The sequence below is a fragment of the Cupressus sempervirens genome, chromosome 3 (genome assembly GCF_028749045.1).
Source record: "Cupressus sempervirens isolate cs-2001-9-10 chromosome 3, ASM2874904v1, whole genome shotgun sequence".
NCBI classification, from domain to species: Eukaryota; Viridiplantae; Streptophyta; class Pinopsida; order Cupressales; family Cupressaceae; genus Cupressus; species Cupressus sempervirens.
Window position 1 is genome coordinate 900,480,850 of NC_143120.1, and position 19,536 is coordinate 900,500,385.

Here is a 19,536-nt window from a genome sequence, read left to right on the forward strand (position 1 = left end):
CAATTTTGGGGCATTGAATGAGCAAAAAACTACTCATTCAATGAGAAAATCATCTGACATTCAACTCCTTCAATGCACAAAACTACATTGCATCGCATGATCACAACCTAAAAGCTCCTATCTTCAATCTGCCTTACGATGTCGCATGGACACAAAACTGCACCACTCTTTTTGACCTATGAATGTCAAATGAGAAGAAAAGTGTTCATTGATATTGAACTCATTCAATGAAGCTCTTATGATTTATGGAACTACATTGTGTTTTCATGCATCCAAGAATGCATGGAATTGCACAACTATTCCTTGTTAAAAACTACATAAGTTATTCCATGAAACATGTCTCTAATTAGTTATTTGCAATGGGATAAATGGTGACAAAAATGTCAATAGATTCCAAAATCTAATTTTAGGAAGGGGATATATCTCAACTTGATTTCTCCCACAGTCCTATGAGGACTTCTTTTGATGGGGAGAATGGTGAAGGGGCACCCTAGGTTGATGGGCCATGGTGTGTAATAAAATGTCAATGGAAGCTAAAGGTGATATCCAAGTGCATCTTAGTATGCTTGCAAAGTCAAATGTAAAAGATGTGGAAAAAGATGTAAAAGTTGCATTGGCTAGGTGAAAAGTTGTCAAGTTGGCTTAGTTGACTTTAGAAGTCAAAATGTTGGTCAAAGGCCTAGAATGGATTAGAATAGGTACACAAAGTATTAGAATACCATTTCAGATCTTTTTGTTGGAAATATAAATGGGAAAGTAAGTTCGAAGAGGGAGAGGGGGTTGAATGAACACTTAAAACTTCTACCTTAAAACATTTCACTATTCATCCATCTTATAACTTAGCATATAAACTAAAATATGCAACATGCATCACATCCATAGCATAATGTAAATCAACACATAACACAAAATATTTTGGTTACCCAGAAACCCTCCAAGAAGAAGGTAAAACTGGGGTGGGGATGACACCCACAAATCTTCACTACAGTAGCAATAAAGTGTGGCCAATTATGGCTACAAATTTTTTATTATAATCTATGATCTACCCTATGAGAGGTCTTACCTATAAAAGGCTTACAAATACTGTTAGGTCTCACCTTGACCAAATGATTTTATAAACTCACAATTAAGTAAGCACTTTGTTAGAAGATTTACAAAAGTCTATTAGGACTACTCTATTAAGAGATTTACCCTGTATCACCTATCAAAATGATTCAGTACCTGATCCTTTGGTTATCACCCTTCTACTAGATGTCAGATATCCTCTTTACAAATTTTTTCTTGATCCTTCCGATTGAATGTATCTTCTCTGACCTTTCATTTCTTGTCATCAAAACTAGTTATGCTCTCATCAATTGGTTTTACAATGCTTAACCTTCACTTAAAAATCTTCTTCATGACTCTTTCGCACATGACACTCTCCTTAGTCTCTCTCATCACACTTTACTCCCCCTTAGAGTCTACTTCTTTAAATAGGCATCATGGAGATGATCTTAGGTAATAATTAATGGCTCTGGTTGATTGCTATTGTCTCTTTTTGCTTCCCTGTTTCTGATTGGTTGCATGGGTTGCATAGGTATACGTGATATGAATCCATCCTTATCTCTTGATATAAAAAATTCAAGATTATATAAGCCAAAAATGGTTTACATCGAAGTTTTTACCATTACAAACATCTATTTCATTGACTAGTTACTCAACATCAATAGGCTTATGATGCTTCGCCTTGACTGTTTTCTCAGCTCCTGAATCACTCAACACTAACTATTTGCTCGGCATTAACGATTTCCTTGGTACCAAAGTGACTTGGTGCATACTAACTACTCGACACCTACTAGTGCTCGGCACTAACTATCATATCACTTAACATGTATTTTCTAGATACTTATACTCAACATGCTCTTATCACTCGACTCGCACTAATCACTTAGCTTGCTCTATTCACTCGACATGCACTATGCACTCGGCCTAAGTAGTCACTCAATCGTAGTAATGACCAAACAACTATGCAAGATAATGACTAAGTGTTTTGTCACTACTTTCTCAAAACCATAATGAGATTAACAATCTCCCCCTTTGACATGATTAGAAAAAACACTTTGTCATGGCATATATAATCCTATTTCATGCATAAGTCATACGATGTATATTCTTTTCTCGGTCTCTATACAAAATTTCAAAATCTTCAGAATTTGGAAAAAAAAAGGTTGTCATACCTTTTTACTCCCCCTGAATAAATACTTCATTTTGTTTTTTAACTCCCTTTGAGTAGATATCTACCTTGACAATTTATCAAAATTTACAAAATCTTCAAAATCCCTCTTTTTGTAAAGTTATGTCACTTAGGGTTGTACACTTAAAGTATATTTATCAAAAAATGGCTTGCACACTTGGATTATGTTTCCTAATACAAAATCCCAATTATCTTTGTTTGCATATAGAGATTGAATCTGAATTTCTAAATTTGTTGCCATGTCAACTAGACCTTCTTGTGTAGAAAGATGATAATCATTCTTCATCAATTTTGTTACAAAGGCTAGTTCTTTATACAAAAGTTTCATGTGTGGGGACAACATGGACTAAATGTTGATCAAAGTCAATCTTGTGTTTACATCTTTTGCTTGCAACTTGGCAAGCCTGCTCTATATGAGCAATAATATCTAAAAAATGTAACTGACTAGTGACAGGAGATGTCTTCAATGATGATCCTCTAGACTTAAAATCTCCTTGCAACATATCAATTTTTTGTTGAGTATCTCGAGTAAAGAGATCCACATTGCATAATTTACTATACAAATAATATATGTTGTCCAAAACTTTCTTCACATAGTCCATCTTATTTGACAAATCAACCTATCTCAGTTCAATAGCACTGGATATCTTATCCATGACCTTAGTGTGAAATTTCTTCTCAAACCATTTCAATAACTTTACATTGGTCTCTATATCCTCATCCTTTATCCTATCAACTATATGTACAAGTTGTTATATGATAGGCTTATTGGACAATGAATCTGAAATATCAAAAGCATCAATAAAAATGTCTTTGATCTCATGCAAAACCTATTTTTCTTGTGTTATCTCTTGGGCTTCTCTTGCCTTGATTTTCTTTGTAGGGCCTCTTGGAGTATCTCCTTTTCTTCTAGTGTGATTATTGTTAGATTGAACTATGGTAAAACAATCACTTCATCTAAAATAACATCCTCCGGTGATGTAGTTTCAATACTCTTTTGTGGGCTTGTACTCGGCACTAATATCAACAATGGTGTGGCTTGAGTACTTGGTATTTGAAGAGTCTAGCTAATGAGAGGTGGTTTAGTCACTGACAAGGTAACCAATGTCTATATTACTACTTACTCCTTAGTCTCAATAGTCATATTATCCTCTTCTACTTTCTCATCCTCCTTATGATCTTCAATATGTTTTGGTGAGGTGGGTATAGGACTAGCTTCCTTACCCTTATGCTCTTCACTTCCTCTTTATCAATTACCACAATTGTTGGTATACATGAGCTTTCTAGATTAGGCAGTGATATAGCTGGTGTATCTTCCTCTTTCTCTTTCATCTCAATTATAGATGTTGGCATTACAGATGGTACATTAGTGAGCTCATCTTTCTCCTCCAAAACCTCATTATGTAACTGATCGTGTGATTATTTCTCCTTGACTTCAACAAGTGGGGCATAATAGATGTATCTTGTTGTTTCTTATTTTTTAATGTAATCTCGACCTTTTGAGATTCATCAATCCTTACCAATATAGGATTTGTCCATGGAATAGCTATATTGGTGGATTCTTGTTGCAATTCCTTAATATCATCATCGCTGAGTGGATTTATATTATGTGTGCTATTATCAATGATGTCCTCAATAGTGACAAAGTCCTAATCAATCTCTTTCTCTTCCTATGGAAGACTGGTGTTTGATACATTAACATTTGCAGTCTCTTGAGTGTCATCATTTTCTATTTCATCTTTCTCTTCCATTGTATCTTCCTTCTCTCCCACTATATTTTCTTTCTCTTCCACTATCTTTATGGACAACCCATAGATTGTTTTCCAAAGTAATGTACTCTGGGTTACTACCTCTTCAACTTGTTTCCTCAAAATATGAAAAGCTTTGTATTTAGGAGAAAATATCCCTTTATATTTCTCTACAGCCTTTGTGATCATTTTCTTATAAAGTAGCCTCCCTGATTTTCTCTTCAGTTTGCATGTTGTATTTCCATTTTTGCTCAACTCTCTCATATAAACTTTTAGGTATAGAATTAGCAATCTCTAAAGGAGTAGCCTTAAAAGTAACCATCATATCATAAATAGCTTCTTCAATTTTATTCTTATCTCCTTTATCTAATTTATCAAAATTAATATGTGGAAATCTAGATAAATCTGCATTATTCTTTACATTCTCACATAGATTATCAATATCAGATGAGGGATTGTGGCGTACCACTTTGAATTGACTTATATCATCTGATTCTATCCTCTCTTCATCTGATTCATCTTGAGGTTTGTACTATCTCCTTGGTTTCTTTATAGGCTAGCTTGGCTATGCAATATCATCCTTCCTTTTTCATTTATCTAATTGTGATTCTTTTTCTTGTGTTGTGGCAATCCTTGTGCTTGATCTTGTCAAAGGTGCAACTAGCTTTTGTTCTTTCTTGTTTGTTATCTTCTTTGACTTCTACAATTCCTTTTGTTTTACCTTCCTCTTCTTTCCAATTTCCTTAGGTTCTTCTTCAAATTCCTCTTCACCATCTAAACCTTTATCCTCACCTAGTCCTTGAGTCAACCATAAAGGTCCTTGACCTTCATCTTCTACTTCTTCTTCTTCTTCTTCTTCTTCTTCTTCTTCTCCTTCTTCTTCACCTTCACCAACTTATCTTTCAGTTTCTTTTCCATTTTATTTTTCTTTCTGATGATGGTGGCAATTTGCAAGTTTATAGTAATCCTTGACTTGGCTTCTTCATAACTGCTAAATGATGTAGCATCCCTATCAATTTCTTCTACCAAAAATATAGTGATGGTTGTTAATGCTTTATCAACATTTACCTCATAAGGTAATTGTCTCAACCATCTAACCCTTGGAATAGCTGTGTGAACATATGTATAGTCGACATCTACTAGGAAACAAACATAATTATAATGTGGCTCCACTAGAGATACAGGTATTCTTGATCTCTACTTCATAGATTTCTTAAAATCTTCAAAGTAACTAGTCATAACTAAATCAAAATTCTCTCATAGTTGACTAATGAATTACCCTATCTGTTGTGTAAGTGATTGACTAGTCTTCCATACTACTTTGCTAGATGTAGGAAATGTGTTTTGCACATAGAAGAACATACAAACAATAAGTTAACCAAACTTACATGAAGAGTTATTTTCTTTCCTAATAGATTCTAGGTTTTTTTATAATTGTTGAACTTGTAGCTTGGCTAGGTCATAGTTGCAATCTCTCTTGACAATTTTACAATCTAGGTCAACTACATTGCATGGCACTCTGTTGAGTTGGCTAGACTGGTAAAACTTGTGTGTCATCATTTGTACTACAAATGCAATTATTATGTCTTTGATTGTGCCAATTAACATTCCCGTCTTGTTCCATACTACTCCTGTAGATTTCTCAGTTACTTCCTTGTCATCACTCCTTATGGTCTTGGTTTTGTCTAGGGTAAGATACCCTATTACCCTATGAATGATTCACTTTGAAATCTTGATAGGACCATCTTCCAACCATAGTTGGTTGTCATGAATTTGGCTCGAGGCTATCTTAATCCACTATGTCTTGAAATTCTACAAAAAAATCTAGGGCACGCATTAACCCTTTTCATTTTACAATTTTGTTCGCTTATTTCATAATTTCATTCTCACACAACTTCTCAGATGTCTCTCTAATCTCTAAGTCTCCAACCTCTCCTACCTTACACATATAGAAACACATTACATCGTGAATCATTGGAACTTTAGTTGGAATCATTGATAAAGCATGAAATGAGTCTCCCTTATATGCAATTTCAAGTGTAGCATGAAATTTAGGAGGTCCTGATACATTATTGTTGATTAATTGAACATTCATAACCTATTTAACTTCCTTCCTCTCTTCCACTGAAGAGCTTGCTACCATTTTCACTTGCTAGGGTCTATAAAATGTGAAACAATGTAACCTGACACTAGTGAAATACCTCTTGATTCGATGGATGGTGTTGAGTAGTAGTTTAATCTTGTTTTTTTTTGTTGGAATCCTTTTCACAATTTTCCTTGGTGCTCTTTGATCATATGGTAAATGCAAATTATTCAAAAATTGACTATATAACCTTAAAAACCTTGCATTTAATGCTTAGTACTTATACAGTTGTAAGCTTGGTCACCATAGGATTTTCAATGTGCTCGATCAACATAGCTAACTCGACAACCACTATAATTCCTCCATTACTCAGTAGTAACTATAGTTCACAAAATATATCTTAATGATAGATTGTCTCTTTCTTCTAATCACTTCTTTGCATCTTAATTCATCCTGATAAATCTTATCATTCCTTAGATGCTTGGAATTTGATGTAAGATATATCATTTCAGATATCAATTCCACACATACCTTTGATTGCCTAGTTGGGGGCGATGTGATCACTTGATCCATTGGATAAAGTGACCTCATATTGGCTTGATGTGCTACAATCTTCCTTCTTTCTCCATGTCTTGTTCATATACATCTTTGTCTTTTCAACATCTACCTTTGCTTTGCTTTTGTTGAATTCATTTCTCAGTGCAGGTGACTAAGTTGGGTAGTTTCTACTTACAAGAGCGACTTTAAGACAACTAAAGCATAAAATCTCTCCATTTAACCACTTTTTGTAATTATCTCTAAAGTGATTCCTTATGCAATTTATAGAAACATGACCATATTCTTCACAATAGTGACAACTGTACCTTGTGTTGTAATCCCAATTGTAAGAATTTCCATGATGATGTACCTTTGTTTTCTTATTTGATGTCTAGTTAGATTTAGATCTACATCCATATGCTTTGTGTTCATACTTCTGATAGTTGTAACAACATCCTTCAAATTTTTGAGTGTTGATGGTCTTTGTCTTATATTCATGTACTTGATGTCCTTGCTTCTTGCAATTATAATAGTGTCCTCTATTTTTTTGCTTAGGGGTTTGATTGGTAGTGTTACTTCTGCAGATATTTGTTGTATGACATAATTTTCCACAATGATGACAAGTGGGTTTGTTGGTCTTTTCCTTATTATTTTTTTGTTCACCACTTTTAGATGATTCTCCTTCCTCAATAGTAGAATATCCCAATCTAGCAATATCATCATTTGTTCTTGGTGTGTTCATCATCTTTTCAAAGTACTTTATGGCTTCACTAGGTTTGTTGAACCTTTCAATAATTTCCTTCTCCGCTCTCAATTCATTATGTAGTAAGTCATTCTATGATTTCATAGTTGCAATCACAATGTCTTTCCTATTCATTTCTTGATTTGCAACCATCAGCTGATTCATTGTGTCCAGTTGCATGTTTGCCAATTTTCCCACATCTGATGTCTTCTCCTCCAATTTGTTTGCCAATATTCTTTTATCTTCTTCAATCATGAATTTGTCTTCTTTAGCTTTCTTTTTCAGTTTAGTTATCACACACAACATAATTGATTGAGTTTCTTGTTCCCTTTTTAGATTATTGACTTCTACATTTAGGGCACTATTCTTTTCCATCAGATCTGCATTGTTGTATCAAATTCTTTGGAGTCTTTTCCTTCAAACAATCTTGTAGTGTCTTCTTCTTGATATTGAGTATCACTTTGGTGAATGGCCAGATCATTTCTTCTCTTCAATGATTGTTGCAGTTCATCTCTTGCTTCCTTTAGTTGATGTAGGGAAAATTGTATTTCAATCTTCTAGTTCTGTAATGACCCATTTCAAGGCCATTAAATTTTAAATCCTAACTGTGCATATTTTTTATATTTTTTTGTTCTTGATGCCTCTTACCAATGTTTTAATTCTATTTTTATATATTTCAATGGTAAGAGTTGTGTCTTTTTATAATAATATAACAATTATATTAATATATAATATAATAAATATAATTATATTAATACATATTATATTATATATAATATTAATATAATCATTATTTTAATATTTAATAGTTATATTAATATATATATATATAATATTAACATATAGAGTATACTATATAAGTTCAATTATACATAACATATCTATCGTGATATCATTATTCTAATAGTATTAGGGATATAATTATTATTTATTTATATCATAATATGGATGTGTGTGTGTGTGTGTGTGTGTGTGTGTGTGTTCAATAGTATATTAATATCTAATTACTATATATATATAATTATATGATAGTATTAATATTATTATGATCTATAGCAATTTATATTTTATTATTATTATATTATTTCTTCTTTTTTTTTAAAAAAAAATTATAGACCCTACATATAATGCTTATTTTATTATTAAATTATATGTCAAATGGGGATATCACAGTCCTCCCCTCTTGAATTTTCTTGTCCTTAAGCAATTGATTTGCTCCTTGTAATCTGGATTCATTCTCTTTCCTGCATATGTGTTAAGCACTTGCAAAGTAAACATTTTAGTATATAATAGCATGTACAAGAATATATGTATAAATACACAAAGTAGACACATTAATGCATGAAGACACGATGCAAACACGATGTAGACTCATGAATGCAAGAAGACACGAAGCAAACACATTGATGCATGAAGACACAATGTAGACACATAGCATACATGTTAAAACCTTTCTTAGGAATTGAAATAAGAAAAGTAAGGAAATGTTTTACCACCTTGATTGTGAATGGCATGCTCCTTTCCCTTGTCTCAAAATCAAAGTCAGATTGGAAATGCATATTTTCCATAACTAGTACTATAATAAGGTGTATCATTTCATAGTGGATGGAAGATTTACTACGGCTCTGAGTTTGGACATGCTCAGCTTGGGGCTCCCTCAGATTTTTAATCCATATTGGGATTCTTGTGCCCCAATGCAACCGATTTACTCCTCCCCCTGTGCACACTCCCTACCCACTAGGAACATACTTAATTTTTGATGTGAATGAAAGATTCATTGCAGCTCTAAGTTTGGACATGCTTAGCGTGGGGCTCCCTCAGATCTTTTAATCCATATTGGGATTTTTGCGCCCCAACATGATCGATTTACTCCTCCCCCTGTGCACACTCCCTACCCACTAGGAACATACTTAATTTTTGATGTGGACGTAAGATTCACTGCAACTTTGAGTTTGGACATGCTCAGCTTGGGGCTCCCTCAGATCTTTTAATCCATATTGGGATTTTCACACCCCAACATGATCGATTTACTCCTCCCCCTGTGCACACTCCCTACCCACTAGGAACATACTTAATTTTTGACATGGACGGAAGATTTACTACTGCTCTAAGTTTGCACACACTCAGCTTGGGGCTCCTTCAGATCTTTTAATCCATATTGGGATTTTCGTGCCCCAATGTGACTGATTTACTCCTCCCCCTGTGCACACTCCCTACTCACTAAGAACATGCTTAATTTTGATGTGGATGGAATATTTACTGTGGCTCTGAGTTTAGACATGCTTAGCTTTGGGCTCCCTCAAATTTTTAAAATCCATATTAGGATTCCTATGCCCCAATGCGACTGATTTACTCCTCACCCTATGCACACTCCCTATCGATTATACATTTGGTGAGAAAATAAAGTTATCCTTTATAAGTTACCTTCTAAAAAGGTACTCTCCACATATCCTCTAAATAGTATAAACATTTACAACTGAAGATACATAATTAAATGTAAATGATTTTGAAGATAAAATATTTAATTGATCCAAACATATTCCAAGATTTATATCTAAAAAATAGTTAACATTCATAAATACATATTGCTATCCCTTTTTAAAAAGTTATTGTAGATCTTCTAAATTTAGGTAAACGACTATTAATAATTTAACTCATTATGTAAAAGATTAAAATTAATTATTAATAATCCAATGTACTTATAAATAACATGCCAAAAATGAGACAAGAAATTAATTTTACCTTTTTTTTGTAATTTGAGGAAGCTCAATTTCTTACCTTTGCTATTTCATGATTTGTGAACCTTCCTAAATAGGCCTCCCCATTTGGGAAGTTGAGAGCCATATGTTTTATCCTTTGATTCTGCCATGTCCAGTTGAAATAGAAAATTTGATGTGTTTGATTCTTCTTCTACTTTTGGTGTTGTCATGTTATTTTTCTTCCTTATGGATGATGAGCAGGAAGAAGAGATGGATAAAAGAATAGTTGTAGAAAGAAACTAGCATTCCTTGCCCAGAATTATTGTATGAGAAGTAATTAATCAGCAACAAAAAAATTGAGTCCCGCATATACTATTTTGGAGCTGAAAATTGATGCTAAATGACAATTCTAATATTGAAATGACTTCTTGGACCAATGGCTATACTTTGGGAGTTAGATTGACAAGGTTATTGATGATTTCTGAGCTCTGGTGTGCTGAAAAATAGCCCAGATCTCTTACTTACGGGCTGGAAGTATCATTTGTGAGATTCAGGAATGAGATGGTAAAAATATTGTTCTGAAAGGTCATAATATTGTGGAAGGAAGTATGAATTTTGTATGTGATGTCTTTGTTATAACTTTCTTCCATTCCCATGATACTATATTGCCACTTTATAATACACAATAAATATATGTTTACTGGTATTTTTGACTTGATAATGCCTGATCTTAGGGTTGGACCATGGCATGAGTATGGACTATACATGACATTCAGCTATCACATTCAACATATTTTTAATATAGTCCTTTGACTATACTGTTGCCTGCACATGCCACGTACCCTCTCACCATTTTCCAAATGTTTTTCCAAAATGTTTTTTTCTCAATCACAATGCACTTTTGTCTTTGACAACACAATTCTGGGATGAATTGGTTTCAACCCTTATATTGATTGTAGATGGAAAGCTGTATGTAATGCTCACTATAAGTGACTCCTTTGTTGATTACACATATTCATATGTTGCTAACTGGATCATTGGTTCACCGTTTGCCAAGTATTTTGATCTTCATTAAAAGATGGTGATTCAAATTCTTCCTATTTGGAATGTACCCTATGTTTCAATCTGATTTATTCCCATTTTCCCGTATTTGGAATGCACTTTGTACCTCAAAACAAAAGATGGCATTGTTCCCACTTTTCTATTTAGCATTACTCATGTTTTTCCTATTTCTTTGAATCATTAAACAAGAAGAATGATAGTGTGGTCCATTCCACAGGAGGATCTCTTCATCTATGAAGTTTAATGTGAGGTCAATGGTTATAACTTACGAATATTATTATCAATTTCTTCGATAATCAATTAGCCACATTTTATCAAATTCTGCATTTATATACATTTTTGTTTCAGATTAATGGGCTATAGGGATTGTGTATACTATTCTGATCCTCTTTTTCATGATTAATGGTGATGGAAAATATGTCTACTACCCCTTACTAACCTAATACTTCTCCCAATTGCAAAAGTATCACTTGTTCCTCCAATTAGTGCCTAGAATTATAAGGTCTGGAGGCCGCAGCATTCTTTTATTGCAATGGTAAATTGTTCTTTGATTCTATATTTTTTCATTAGACAATAATTTATTTCCTAATAAAATTTATCTCCATGATTTTCTTATGTTGAATGTAAAACCTATTGTTCAATATCCCTTTCACTATTCATATAGACAGTAGAAAATGTAGTAACTCCAATGTTGATGCTGAAATATTCAAATTTATCCACAGGATGGCAAGATCATGCTCTAATACCATTTGTAATGACTCCTTTCAGGGCCATTAAATTTTAAATCCTAACTATGGATATATTTTATTTTATTTTGTTCTCGATGCCTCTTACCAACATTTTAATTCCCTTTTTATATATTTCAATGGTAAGAGTTGTGTCTTTTTATTATAATATAACAATTATATTAATAATATAACAATTATATTAATAATATAACAATTATATTAATAATATAATAATATTAATATATAATATAATAAATATAATTATATTAATACATATTATATTATATATATTATTATTATAATCATTATTTTAATATTTAATAGTTATATTAATAATATAATTTTATATATATATAATATTAACATATAGAGTATACTATATAAGTTCAATTATACATAACATATCTAACATATCTATTGTGATATCATTATTCTAATAGTATTAGTGATATGAATATTATATATATATATATATATATATATATATATATATATATATATATATTCAATAGTATATTTAATATCTAATTACTATATATATAATTATATGATAGTATTAATATTATTATGATCTATAACAATTTATATTTTAGTATTATTATATTATTTCTATATATTATTTGTTTTTTTAATATTATAGACCCTACATATAATGCTTATTTTATTATTAAATTATATGTCAAATGGGGATATCACAGGTTCTCAATAGCCTCTCCTAATTTATAAACTTCCATCTTCAAGATCTTTCCTCTCAATCTATCAAACTTTACTTTCTAGAGAACAAGGTTGGGATACCAATTTTTGGAATTATAAATGGGAAATTAAGTTGTGAGAGGGAAGGGGGGGGGGGGGGGGGGGGGGGGGGGTGTGGGTAGGAGGAGTGAATCAACACTTAAAACTTCTACCTTAAAACATTTCACCATTCATTTGTCTCATAACTTAGCATATAAATTGAAATATGTAACATGCATCACATCCATAACATAATGTAAATCAACACATAATACAAAAGATTTCGGTTACCTAGAAACCCTCCAAGGAGAAGGTGAAACTAGAATGGGGATGGCACACACAAATCTTCACTATTGTAGCAATAAAGTGTGGCCAATTATGACTACAAAGTTTTGATCATAATCTATGATCACCTTGCAAAAGGTTTTCCCTGTTAAAGGCTTACAAAGACTATTAGGTCTCACCTTGACTAAAGGATTTAAACTCACAATTAAGGAAGAAATCTATTAGGAGATTTCCAAACAGAAAGAGATTTACCCTGTATCACCTATCAAAATGATTCAATATCTTTCACTACTTTTCTTCACAACTAGTTCTTCTCTCATCAAATGGTTTTTCAATTCTTAACCTTCACTTAAGCATCTTTTCCATTTCTCTTTCACACATGATGCTCTCCTTAGTATCTCTCATCACACTCTACTCCCCCTTAGGGTCTACTTCTTTAAATAGGCATCATGGAGACGATCTTAGGTAATAATCAACGACTCTGGTTGATTGCTATTGCCGCTTAATGCTTCCCTTTTTTTGATTGGTTGCATGGGTTGCATAGGGATGTGTGATATAAATCCATCCTTATGTTGGCCAAAAATGGTTTACATAGAATTTTGTGCCACTATAAACATCTATGTCATTGACTAATTACTTGACATCAATAAGTTTTTGATGCTTGGCCTTGACTATGCTCTTGTGTTATTTTCTCAGCTCCTAAATCACTTGGTGCTAATTGTCTGCTCAATATTAACTATTTTCTCGGCACCATAGTGACTTGGTACATACTGACTACTCAACACCTTCTAGCATGTGACACTAACTATCATATCACTCATCATGTATTTTCTAGATACTTATGCTCAACATGCTCTGATCACTCGGCTCACACTGATCACTTGGCTTGCTCTGTTCACTCGGCATGCACTATACACTCAGCCTAAGTAGTGGTTCGATCACAGTGACGACTGACCAACTATGCTAGATATTTTTCTAATTTTTTTGTCACTACTTTTTCAAAACCATAATGAGATTAATAATTTTTACACCCTTTGGTTGCAAGGAAATGAGTGAAATGCAAAATTTGTCAAGTTGTAACTTTGCAACTTTGACATCTTTGTGAGCAACTTCTGCAAAATCTTGAAAAATGTTAGTAGTTGGTTCCAACCACTCAAGAATCAGTTAGAGAAGGTGTGGAGTGGTCTTATAAACCCATCCAAATTGTTTGATGTTGTGATCTTGCAAGTTTTAGTAATTGAATGTTGAGCATTTTTCGCTACAAAAAAGTACAAGTGTGAACATCATTGATCATATGGATTGATTTTCGAATTTATTTTCATCCAATAGTTGGAATATATTCTTTTGGTGTTATATACATATATGTGAGTTCTTTTAATCAATTTTAGTAGGGTAAAACTAATTCCTCTACATTCAGCCAGTCTCTATACAAACCAAGGCATTTTAGAAAGAATGGAGTCTAACTTAATTTTCCATGGTTAGAAAATCATGGACTTGTGGAAAATGAGAGTACTCTCTATACATAAATTCATTTTTGGTTGGAGAGGTAAAATTGCAATCAAATAATTTTACAAGCCATCCCTAGACAAGTCCTAGGACAACTTGACGGGGTGGCTGACATAGAGATGTTCATTGAAATTGCAGGAGTGGATAGAAATTCATCAATTGAATGTCTTATGAATATGAAATATAAATGGGAGGAGTAGATCAATCTATTTGAAGGCATATCGAAAGCCTAACACTGAGATTGGTTTGTATAGGCCTATAAACCCTCACCTTTTTTTTTGGGCATATGGAAATCTAAATAGAATTTGAGACCTAGAAAATATTAAAGACCATAAAAAAGGGTACTATGAATGCCAATTTATTCTTGGGGTTGTAAGAGAGTTTTGGAAGAAAAAGCCTTAAAACTAGATTAGGAGGCCTAATTGGAGACCTAGTTATCCCAATGAGAGTTTGAAGCATTTTGTTGAGATCATTAAGAAAGATCCAATAAAATATAAAATAAAGACACCTAATGGAGAAACCCATCCCTAAGAAAGAATGCTCCACAATCATGCAAGACTTTTGGATGGTTTTGGAGGCATGAAACACATAAGGAGAACAAAGACACTAGTGGTGAAGCAACCTGAAATGATAGGAAAACCTTGAAGCAAGCTTGATTTATTTTCCTCCAAGAGATCATCTATTCCCCAAGGGACACTTAAGTTTATTAGTGACCTGGAAAACATGAGAAGAAAGGCAAGACATCAAGGCCTTTTACTATCAATCGTAAGAGGATTATCTAACTTCAAAAGTCAATATATCATGTTGTTATCTAGGTTGTGATATATATATATATATATATATATTTCATGTGTGTGTTTAAAAGGGTATACAATGTAATTTTTTGTCCTAATATAGGATGGCATGTGAATATTCAAAATCAAACATCAATCCTGGATGATTTTCTAAACTAGGCCATGGTCTCTCTAGTTCATACATGCATGCATAAAGGGGTTCTAATAGGATGTCTTAAGAGGGAAATCTAAAATAGAAATTATATATATCATGTAATTGATGGAAACTACAATTGAGATAATTGTTATGATATCATTGATGTCAAACCTTATTGGTAAGATAATTTGGACACTTGATTAGTTAGACTTTGACAAGATAATATGATTGGTTGATCATAACCTAAGTGGAGAAGACAGTTGTACTAAATCCTAGAAGAAGTGATCAAAGAATGACAAAATGCATAGGCTTGACTGAGAAAAAGAGTAGAAGATTAAGGAACTTGAATTTTATGTCGATTGTTGCTAGAGTTGACCAAGTGATAGTATAAGCCAATCAAAATATAGTGTCAACCGAGCATCAATATTGACCGAGTGTCAGTAAATGTGCCAAACATAATAGTTAGTAGTGATCGAGTAATCCAATGATGACCTAGTGTTAGAACACAGTGTTGACCAAGGGATAAAATTTGATAGATTATGAGGAAATCATGATTTCCAACTAACACTGATGATTTCTTGGAATATGTAAAGCATGTTGAAGATAAGGATGGATGACCTAGAGCATTTAATTCAAGGAAAACTGTGTTTGAGTGTTTCTATGCAATAATTTAAGGATAATTTTGAAGAAGTTTCTAGAAGAGAAAAGAGGAGACAAAATGATGGAAGGATTTAATGAATTTGACCTAACCCTAGGATCTATGGTGATGTTTAAGTGGAAAAAGATTAGAATTACCCATTTAAGGAGGTATAAGGGATAACATAACAAGGTTGGAGTATTTTTTATGCTATTGATTGGTGAACTTAAACAGAAGGCTGAGAAGAGTTATGAAGAGTTAAAGTATGATTTTTTGATGGTTTGCCAAGTAAATCAGAGACATGGATGACAATGGAGACTAGTCGGTGGATCAACATATGAACTAAATAGTGATATTTATTTGCAAAGTAATTTGTATTTGTGAGATCATCCTAACTATTAATATAGGATGGCATGTGAATGTTCAAAAGAAAATATCAATCCAAGATGATTTTCTAAACTAGGTCATGGTCTCTCTAGTTCATACATGCATGCATAAAGGGGTTCTGCTAGGATGTCTTAAGGGGAAAGCCTAAAATAGAAATTAAATATATCATGTAGTTGATGGAAACTACAATTAAGATAATTATTATGTTATCATTGATGTCAAACCTTATTGGTAAGATAATATGGACACTTGATTAGTTAGACTTTAACAAGATAAGATGAGTATTTGATCAAAACCTAAGTAGAGAAGACAATTATACAAAAGCTTAGAAGAACTGATGAAAGATTGACCAAATGCATACACCTGACCACACAAAAAAGTAGAAGATTAAGGAACTTGAATTTTATGTTGAGTGATGCTAGAGTTGACCAAGTGACAGTGTAAGCCGATCAAAATATAGTGTCAACCAAGAATTAGTATTGATTGAGTGTTAGTAAATGTGCCAAAAAGAATAATTAGTCACAATTGAGTAATCCAATGATTACCAAGTGTCAGAACACAATGTTGACCAAGGGACAACATTTGATAGATTATGAGGAAATCATGATGTCCACCCAACACAATTGATTTCTTGGAATATGTAAAGCATGTTGAAGATAATGATGGATGACCTAGAGAATTTAATTCAAGGGAAACCGTGTTTGGGTGTTTTTATGCAATAATTTAGGGAGAAGTTTGAAAAAGTTTCTAGAAGAGAAAAGAGGAGACAAAATGATGGAAGGATTCAATGAATCTGACCTAACCCTAAGATCTATGGTGATGTTTAAGTGGAAAAATATTAGAATTACTTATTTAAGGAGGTATAAGGGCTAACCTAACAAGGTTGGAGTATTTTTTGATGCTATTGATTGGTGAACTTGAACAGAAGGCTAAGAAGCATTGTCAAGAGTTAAAGTATAATTTTTTGATGGGTTTCCAAGAAGATCAGAGATATGGATGACAATGGAGACCAGTCAATGGATCAACATATGAACTAAATTGTGATATGTATTTGTCAGATCAATCTACTATTAATTTCTAACCATTATATCAGTATTGAAATCCTTTAATCAATGTTGACCTAATAGTCATATGTAAATCCTTTAATCAAGGTGACATTCTAATAGAATTTTCTTAAGCCCTCTAAAAAGGCCACTCCTAAAAGGGTGATTGAATCCTTTAAAAATTTCACATTTAATAGTGTGTTTTTAACCTTTAATAGGGTTGGCTCCTAATAGAGCTCACTTTAGAAGAGTGAAAAATTGGTGACATGTTACTGGTAGTTTTTCCCAAATTGGGTTTCCATGTTAAAACCTAGTTTAATATCTATGTGGATATTATTTGAGATGTTTTACTATTAAATTTTTATATTGTACAAGTTTATTACTATTAGATAGTGGATTGCAAGTTTATGTTACTGATTATCTTCTATAGAGACTGAGCTATTGAATATTTAGATCTTAACAAAAAGGAGGTGCCAAAGTTGAACAAAGAGGACTTCCCTATATGGAAAAGTTTGATGAAATTTTATCTAGTGGGAATTGGAGATGGAGCAATATAGTATGTAGAACATGCATATGTGACAATACCAAGTCCTCTAATAGCTCAACAGATGAAAGAGAAGAAAGAACACAACCAAGCTATGTTGGAGATTGCATCAGCCCTAAGTTATGCTAAGTTTTATGACATAAAAGAATGCACTAGTGCTAATAAAATGTAAGATACATTGCAGACTATCTATGGAGGAGACAAAAATGTTTTGAGAGAAAAAGCAAAAATCTTGAGAGGTAAATGTGATGAAATGGGAATGGTAGAAGCTGAGAATATTGTACAATACTATGCAAGAATCAAAGAGGTGGTAAATTCTATAAGAAGATCAGATGGAAAGATTGATGATGAGATTATGATCAACAAGTTATAAGAATCCTACTTCTTGTTTATACTATTAGAGTTTCTATAATACAAGAACTGAGATTTATCCTTGGTAAAAATTTGACTTTGGAAGGTGTAGTCGGTAGGCTTACTACTTTTGAATTGTATAACTTTGATAATTTCACTCCTACTACTATTGAATCTTCTTTCAAATCTCAATTGGTAATTAGTAAGAAAGGAAAAGAAAAGTGTGTGAATAGTGACTGTGATGCCTTTGATGATGACCTTGACAAGCTTGAAGCACTTATGGCAAGAAGACTTCCAAGAGGCAAAGGAAAATACAAAGGTAAAATTCCTATAAAAAAAATTCCATGTAACAAAGTTGGTCATATTGTTGTAAGATGTCCTAATAGAGAAGACAAGGATGAGAAAAGGGAAAGAAAGTATAAAGGTAGAAAAGATGACTAAGACAATAAGAGAAACAAGGACTACAAAGAAAAAGGTAAGAAATATTGTTACATTGTTGAAGAAATGATTGATAATGAGTCTGATAGTAATGATCAAGAAGTTGCCTATGTTGCTATGAAAGAATATTCTGATGAAGATGAGAAAACTACATTAATTTCATATGTGAGTAAAGGTAATAGATGGATAATTGATAGTGGTTTCTCACATCACATGATTGATGATACAACTATGTTTGAAACTATGGAACAATACAAAGGTAGTTCTGTTAAGTTTGGTAATGATGCACCATGTCTTGTGAAAGGTAAAGGATCAATACAATTGACTGATAAGATCAAATATGACAATTTTTATTGGGTTAAAGGACTTAACTATAATTTTTTGATGTCTCACAATTGAACAAATGAGGATGTAATGTTTAATTTCATCACATAAAGGACAAGATATTTGATGCTATGGGTGAACTAATTGGAAGTGGAGATCAAACAAGAGGTAACTTGTTCTATCTAGATTTATATGATAAGACATGTTTTTTTGCACAAAATGAAGATATATGGTTAAGGCATAAGAGGTTATGTGATGTGAATTTTGATAATTTGGTAAGCATTAGTAAGATGAAAAGAGTAAGTAGATTACCAAGATTGAAGAAACCTAATAATGATATGTGTAAACAATGTCAATTGGAAAAAATGACTAAGTCTAGTTTCAAGAGCATGGCATACTCATCTAATGATACTTTGGAATTGGTTCGTATTGACCTTTGTGGACCTATTGGAGTGAAAAGCTATTGTGGAGAAAAATATTTTATTATGTTTGTTGATGACTATTCTAGAATGATGACTATAAAAATC